This window comes from Orycteropus afer, unplaced genomic scaffold (assembly GCF_000298275.1).
Source record: "Orycteropus afer afer isolate SDZICR_OR568_19922 unplaced genomic scaffold, OryAfe1.0 scaffold00250, whole genome shotgun sequence".
Lineage (NCBI taxonomy): Eukaryota > Metazoa > Chordata > Mammalia > Tubulidentata > Orycteropodidae > Orycteropus > Orycteropus afer.
In genome coordinates, this window is record NW_006921837.1 from 500,654 (window position 1) to 509,127 (window position 8,474).

Below are 8,474 nucleotides of genomic sequence, written 5' to 3' on the forward strand. Positions count from 1 at the left end.
GCAATACTGAAGGATTCTATGGGCAAAATATTGAACAATGCAGGAAGCATCCAAAGAAGATGGAAGGAATACACAGAGTCACTATATCAAAAGGAATTGGTCAACATTCAACCATTTCAGGAGGTAGCCTAGGATCAAGAACTGATAGGACTGAAATAAGAATCCAAGCTGCACTGAGGCATTGGTGAAAAACAAGGCTCCAGGAATTGACAGAATATCAATTGACATGTTGCAACAAATGGATGCAATGCTGCAAGCATTCACTCATTTATGCCAAGAAATTTGGAAGACAGCCACCTAGCCAATCAAGTGGAAGAGGTCCATATTTGTGCACATTCCAAAGAAAGATGATCCAAAAGAATGTGGATATTATGAAACAATATCATTAATCTCACATGCAAGTAAAATTTTGCTGAAGAAAATTCAAAAACGTTGCATCAGTGCATTGACAGGTAACTGTCAGAAATTCAAGCCAGATTCAGAAAAGGATGTGAAACAACAGATACTGTTGCTGGTATCAGGTGGATCTTGGCTAAAAGCAAAGAATACCAGAAAGATGTTTACCTGTATTCTATTGACTATGCAAATACATTTGACTATGTGGATCATAAAAAATTATGGATAACATTGTGAAGAATGGGAATTCCAGAACACTTAAAATGGTACTCATGCAGAACCTGTACAGAGACCAAGAGGCAGCTGTTTGAATGGAACAAGGGGATACTGAGTGGTTTAAAATCAGGAAGGGAGTGGGACAGAGTTGTATCCTTCCACCATATTTATTCAATCTCTATGCTGAGCAAATAATCCAAGAAGCTGGACTATCTGAATAGCAACATGGCATCAGGATTGGAGGACAACCTGCGATATGCAGATGACCCAGCCTTGCTTGCTAAAAGCAAAGAGAACTTGAAGCACTTACTGATGAAGATCAAAGACTACAACCTTCAGTATGGATTACAACTCAAGATTTAATATCAAATCCTCACAAATGGACCAATAAACAACATCATGATAAATGGAGAGAAGACTGAAGTTGTCAGAGATTTCATTTTACTTGAATCCACAATCAACACCCATGGAAGCAGCAGTCAAGAAATCAAGTGATGTGTTGCATTGTGCAAATCTGCTGCAAAAGACCACTTTAAGTGTTAAAGAGCAAAGATGTCACTTTGAGGATTAAGATGTACCTGACCTAAGCCATATTTTCAATCTCCTCATATGCATGCGAAAGCTGCAATGAATAAGGATGCCTTTGAATTATGGTGTTGGCTAAGAATATTGAATATATGATGGACTCCCAGAAGAATGAACAAATCTGTCTTGGAAGAAGTACAGCCAGAATTCCCCTTAGAAGAGAGGATGTCAAGACTTTATCTCACATACTTTGGACATATTATCAGGAGGGACTAGTTCATAGAGAAGTACATCATGCTTGGTAGAGGGTCAGCAAAAAAGGAAAGAGCCTCAACAAGATGGATTGACACAGTGGCTGCAACAATGGGCTGAAACATAGTAATGGCCTCAAACCATTGTGAGGATAGTGCAGGACCAGTGTTTGTTCTGTAGTATATAGGACTGCTGTGAGTCAGCACCTAACTACAATAATACATGATATTGAGCATCTTTTCATACGCTGACTTGTCATCTCTATTATCTTCTTTGATGAGGTAGTTCCTGGAAATTTTAAACTGGAAAATCACCTTTGGGTAGACTTCTTCTTGTTGCTATCCTCATAGTGGTGCAGCTCCCAGAACAAAACATGTCTTGAGGACCTGCCTGTGGTCCAGGGCCCTGTGCCTCCTGCAGCCTGACTGGACACTTCCTCTATTCATGAAGCCACAGGTTCCATGGGCTATGTGTACCAACCATGCCTCATTGTTGTCAATGTTGAGGTTATGACCGTTAAATACCCAAGTCCCCTTGTCCACACCAGCTGTCCCTGGCCAGGCTTGGTCCATCATTATGGTCAACTACAATGAAGTCACTCCACCCTGATAGAGTACTATTGCTTTCATCTCCTAGCATTAAAGATCTACTGCTGCCCCACCCATGAGACCTAGACCAGTCCCCAGGCAACAAGTAGAGGTGGTTCTGGCCAGGAGTGATGCTTGATTAATGTTTATGAGTGACCCACTTGCAAGTAAATGCCCCTTTGCTAACATACCACTCTCAAGGCCCAGTCTTTCCATACCAATTTCCCTGCACAGAGAATGATCTGAAACAAAGCCCAGAGGCAGAAAAATCAAAGGGAAAGAACTCTGAAGGCACATTTTCAGTTTTTAAGTGTTTTTTTTTTTTTTCCTCCAAAGCTGTTGGAAGTCTCAGTTATACAAAACAAGTTCTGGCCACTCCACCCATGTCAGGCAAACAACATGAAAACTTCTGGCCCAGATATGAAACCATCCCCCATACCCTACCCTCACCCTGCACAGATGTTTCCTCTTAGCTCTACTGGCCCCATGTCAACAGAAATGTGGCCTCTATAGAGGCACAGAACTTTCCACATGTCCAGGGTGCAAATCTCCAAGAATATTCTAAGGGCTGTCTCAGCCCTTTGTCAAAGCCAAATACAAGCCAGCCTGTCCTTGGCTTCAAGGTTCCTCACTAGGAGAGTCATTTGTTCCTTTTCAAACCTTGTTACCTTGGTCCTCTGTTGTTTCTTCAACAAATATTGACTCTGCCTCTGTGTCAGTCCCTATGCAAGGTAGGCATGGAGGGACAGCAATGCACCACACAGCCAGTCTTGGTTCTCATGGGGCTCACATTCCTTGTTTTGTCCTTACAGATCAGTAGGGTCTTGCTGGAAAGAGAACTGGGGTTCCTGAATTCCAAATCTTGCTCAGACACCAGGTACTAATATTGTTCAGGGCAAGCTATTTAAATCCCTAGATTCATGTAAAATGGGAAAATAATCTTGGCCCTGTCCACACAACTGGTGTTAAGCTGCACAATGAGATTCTGTATATGAGACAGCTGAATGGCCTGCAAAGGTGTAGGAAGGAGGACTGGTACTGCCTGCATCAGAGAGGAATGCTCCCTTCCATGATGAGTTCCATGGTGCCACACTCTTGGCCTCTCCCCACACCTTTATTCCTTCTACTCCAGTGGGGAGAGAATAAATTACCTGCTTTGTAAATTTGGGGAGAATAAACAGGGTATGTTCAGCCTAGCTTTGCACTTATCTGACACCTTCAGTTATAATACCTCACACAAGAAACAAAAAACCTGATTAGCCCTTGTTATGTATTGAATTGTGTCCCCTCAAAAATATTATGTTGAAATCCTAATCCTTAGTCTCTGTGAATAGACCTTATTTAGAAATAGTTCTTCACTGATGTAACTAAATTAGGATAAGGTCACTAGGGTAAGCCTGGGCCAATAACTGATGTCCTCACAAGAAGAGATACCAACACAGACTCCCAGGTAGAATACCATGTAACAATGGAGGTAGAGACTGGAGTGATGTGTCCACAAGCCAAGGAATTCCAAGGATTGCTGGCAACACCAGAAGCTAAGGGGAAGGCGTGGAACAAATTCTCCCCCAGAACATTCAGAGCATGGCCCTGGTGACTCCTTAATTTCAGACTTCTAGCCTCCAGAACTGTGAGAGAATAAATTTCTGCTGTTTTAGGCCACCCAGTACATGATAATTTGTTACAGCATCCCTAGAAAGCCCTGTAGAATACAGATTTCAATCCACCTTATTGAAGTTTCTTGGCCTCCCACACAGCCTTAATTCAACAAATGTAAAACCGGCTGTGCATTTAGGGATCATGAAGCTCCCAAACCTCATTACACTAGCCCTGCACAACCCAAAATTTTTGCTGGTTCTCCTTTTCCTCATAGTACATGTCCCATCAAGTCAGCTTTGACTCATGGCATCCCCATGTGTGTCAGAGTAGAACTGTGCTCCATAGAGTTTTCAATGGCTTCTCCGAGGCACCTTTGGGCAAACTTGAACATCCAAGCTTTGGGTTAGCAGTTGAGCAATAAATTGTTTGCTCACCCAGGTACTCCTTTCCCTCACAGACTTGTTCTTTATGCATCATGTGACCCTTGGCCTATGGCCAGAAACTGCAAATGCCCTCAATGAGGAAAACAGCTGCCGACGCACTGTTCACTTCAGAAAGTCCCTCCCTTCTCTGGAATGCTAATCCATTCCATTCTCTGCACTTCCATAACTTTCTGAAATAACAATATGATTTTTGGTGTAGGCAGCTTCTTTTAATTGTTGCAGCATGAATGATTGTCTGCCATGACCTACCCAGAAGTCACAACTTTGTTGTTGAGTGCCTCCTCTTACACATGTTCTCTGATGGGCATTAACATGATTCCCAAAGATCTGCACTCTTTGGGTTCATTTCTACAGTCCATCCACATGCCTTTTCCCTGATCATCCTATATTACTCCTTTCAGGCCTTTGCCCGCCAAGCAACTCCCTACTACCTAGGAATCTATGTATATCCTTACCTCAAGCCCCTTTTCCCTTCATGCATTTGGGTGCCCAGTGCTACAGCGCATTCTGAGACATCTCTAGGGTGAAGAACATGTGGAACAACCAAGTGTGCCGCCGCTCATAGCTCCTTCATTGTGTCCTGTATGGCACCTATGAGTGGGCTGTAATACAGCAGCAGTCCCTTTCTGGCTTGCATCAACATATGGAGCTGACAATCACAAACCAGGCCTGGGGTTTCCTCTTCCAGAAGTTGGTTGTAGGGAATCCCTATTCCCCCATGAGGCCATAGGCATGAGGAGAGGCAATGGAGCAGCATGGGTAGGTGACTGAGGAATCTGGGCTACCTGTTCATGTTTCTTACTTGTGTCCACTGACCTACTCAGGCTTAATTCTGAATGTACTTCATCCATCATGCCATGGAGTTCTGCTGCACCCACCCTAGCTCATGACTTACAGAGCCCAAGAATAGTCAGTTCATCAGGGGGCGGCTCAGGTCACTTGCAGTCCCAGGTTCAGGTACTCAGTCTCTAACTGGGCCCAGTACTATGTCAGGAGCTGCTTTTCAAATTCACTCAGAGAGGAATAGTTTTCTGCTATTCCTAAAGCATGGCCTTGCTCCAAAATCCTAGGGGTCTGTGCTATAACTTTCCTCTCAGGCTTGCCAGAGACTCTACCATCCTTATCCACCCAAGAGCCCTAGCTTCATTAGAATTTCTGGGCCATCTGACCTGAGTAGGAGGGAAGCTTGTATGCAGTTTGGATGGGCTTCAGATTCCTATCTGTTCTGGGCTTCCACTCTTAACTGGTAGCTGAGTTGCCCAATAAATGAGTTGAAGCAGTCTTCTCAAGTGTGATGTTTTTGTCTCCAAATTCCAAAGAGGCTCACCAAGAGCTGTGTTTCTTTCTTAGTGACGGTGGGGCTGCAGGGTTCCACATGTCTTTTACCTAGAGATGTCTAAGAATGGCCCATACCACTGGACACTGTGGAAGTTATGTTTGTGTGTCAACTTGGCTGAGCCTGGTTGAGTGGCTGGGCAGCTGGTGGTAGTTAATCCCCATGATGAGACTGGCAATCAGCTTCATGGTGGGATCTACCACAAGCAGCTGAGTAGCTGCCTTTGGGAATGTGGTCTGTTTTCTGTACCTAAGAAGACTTGGGAATGATCTCTAGCCTATGGCACGTTTGGACCCTGCATGTAGCCGTGTCATTTCTCAGCAGCCTGTTATGCTCTGCCAACCTTGGGACTTACAATGGACTTAAGTTAATGGCCTGCCATGTGGATTGGTAACATTGGGACTGTGCCTTTTTACTTGTCAACTTTGGGCTTCTCAGCCTCAGTAGCCAGGAGCTGTCTGAGTGAAGAGATGCTTCTAGCTCCAGTGGGCCGGGAGCAGGAGGCAGAGCTGGACCCCAAGGTTGAGGGGCTTTCACCCAGTCCCTAGAGCTTGGCACTTTGAACTTGGACTTAAAGCCTCCAAATTTTAAGAATAAACTCTTGTTTGTTTAGGTCATCCTATTTGTGGTATACTCTTGTCAGAGCAGCACTAGGTAACCAGAACAGACACTTAAAAACAATGTGGTGGTCTCCTGAATCTTCATGGTAATTATTTCTCATCCTCTGGCAAACGTGTTTTATTAAAACCCACTGCCAACGAGTCAATTCTGACTCATAGTGACCCCTCCTTGGGTTTCCGAGGCAGTATCACTATGGAAGTAGATTGCCCCATCTTTCTTCGAGGAGTGGCTGGTGGGTTTGAACCACTAGCCTTCTGGTTAGCAGTCAAGTGCCTTAGGCACTACGCTACCAGAGATGGAGCTGTGGTGGGGACAATCATCCCTGTAACATTTAAGTCTTTGATATTGGAGCTAATATCTGCAATTCCTCCCAGGATACAGTACTGTTTTGGGTTACTATCTTGGACAGAGTAGCAGTTTCCAATTTTGGCCCTTCCTACCACTGTGGTTCTTATTCCATTCCATTTATATTGCATTATACCAATTATATAATATGTATCCCAACTATACATTTAGAACAGAGAAATAATGCCAGGACCCATTGATCCCACTGTGAGCCAGACTTTGCCCAGAACTCCACTTATCAGCTGGCCTCCATAAAACTCCCTTTTAACTGGAGGATCTTGGCATTTCAGGTCTCCTGCTGTCAGCATCAACTCAGAACCCATATTTGCATCTTCAAATCACCTTTCTCCAATGCTTTTTGTACTTTTTGTGTACAGTTACAGTGGTATTGCAGGTTTATTTAAAGGTACCAAACTCCTCTCCTATCAATGGATTCTGGATCTGTGAACCGGTTAGTAAGTGAACAGAGTGAAGAACTGCAATTTTCCATCATGGTGGCTGACATAAGCCTTTTATGTGACTTTTTTTTTTTAAAGTTCTACAAGTTGAGTAAGACCCTGACCGACTATCAATGTTTTGCCCCTCAGAACATCATGATCTATTAGTCATTGCCACAGATCCCTGAAGTCAGGTACCCTGCTACTCCAGCCTTGCTGCCCGTCACAGAACTTATACACAATTTGCTTCTAATGGCTAAGTGCCACCAGCTGTCTCCTGCTGTTCTGGAATCTTATCAACAACCCATTAATACTAGAGATCCCAAGTCCACAGCGGCATCTCCTGCTTTAATCCATTTCTAGAGAAGATAACTACTACTGACCTTCTCAAGAATGCCAGGATCTCCTCACTAGTGCTTTTTTGTTTTGTTTTGTTTGTTTGCTTTAGTGAAAGGAGTACACTTTGTGCCATCCTGGGGATCATAGTCAGATGATATATACTCCAGGCTCACATGACAAATTCATTCTAACATGCTCACTTCTATGAACCCCTTAATCCTTTCCTCTGGACTCTGCTCCAAGAGGACATTCTGGTATCTCCTCCTCATTTATTTCAAGTGATAGACAATTCTAAACTTCAGGGATCTATCCTAACAGTATATAAAGGCCAACTTCAAATCTCCTTGCCAGGACATTAAATACTCTTTTTCCAGTACTATCCCTCAACACACATCCAAGCCATAACCCTTGGTCCAATACCCTCACAATCCACTCCCACCTGTATTTCCCTGATACATTTCAATCCAGATCTTGCAATTATTTGATAAGTAATCTATTTCTTCCCACAACAAAGATTACATTTTCCTGCTCAGGGTGGGCTGTATTCTGACCCTAGTCAGAGATATGGAGATAATGAGGGGAGGTGGGAGCAGATCTTGAGGTTGACAAGCATCTTGTGAGGCATCTGAGTCAGGTATGGTATTTGCATGGAAAATGAATGGCTGCTCTTCTTCAGCTAGGGGTGGGGGCTGCTTCTATATGCCCAGGGGGTTTAGTGGATTATGAAGGTCCAAGAGCTTGTTTTCAGAGTCCCTTTCTTCCTCAATAAAAGTCACAACTTTATCAAAGGTAACTTGCTGAGGAGGTACCTCCAGTCTCCTTCCCAAATCTGCCACCGTTGCACACATAAATCCAAGGCCTGAATTTCAGCAGTCTACTTAGAAATTGCAGGTTAGTCTCTTTAAACTGTGCCATGGAAGTCTTCTGATTTTTATCATAAATTGACAGTTGGCTGATGAGCTTGCCATTTTTTAAAAAACAGGCTTTTTGAGACTTCCAGTAAGATGGAGGAATAGGCAGACAAGGGACACAGACCCTCTTCAATAATGAAAAGAAAAACCAGTTGACAGAGATATAGAAGATAATCCTGAAGCCCTGAGCTTTGAAAGGAACTATATAGAAGTGGATTAGGCACCAACTAGTGGAAAAACCTGAACGAAAACAGGACCTAAGAACAGGCTCTGTTTGCCAGGGTCGGCAAGGACATACAAGAGGCTGACAAAGGAAAGGAGACAGGTGGTAGTGTTTGAGTGCTGTCAACTAGTGAATAGAGGAGCACAGCACAGTACCCTGCCTGTACAGATAACATACAAAGAAAACAAAAATTGTGGGCAAGTCACTCCAACATATAATCACCAATTAAATATAAACACAAAAA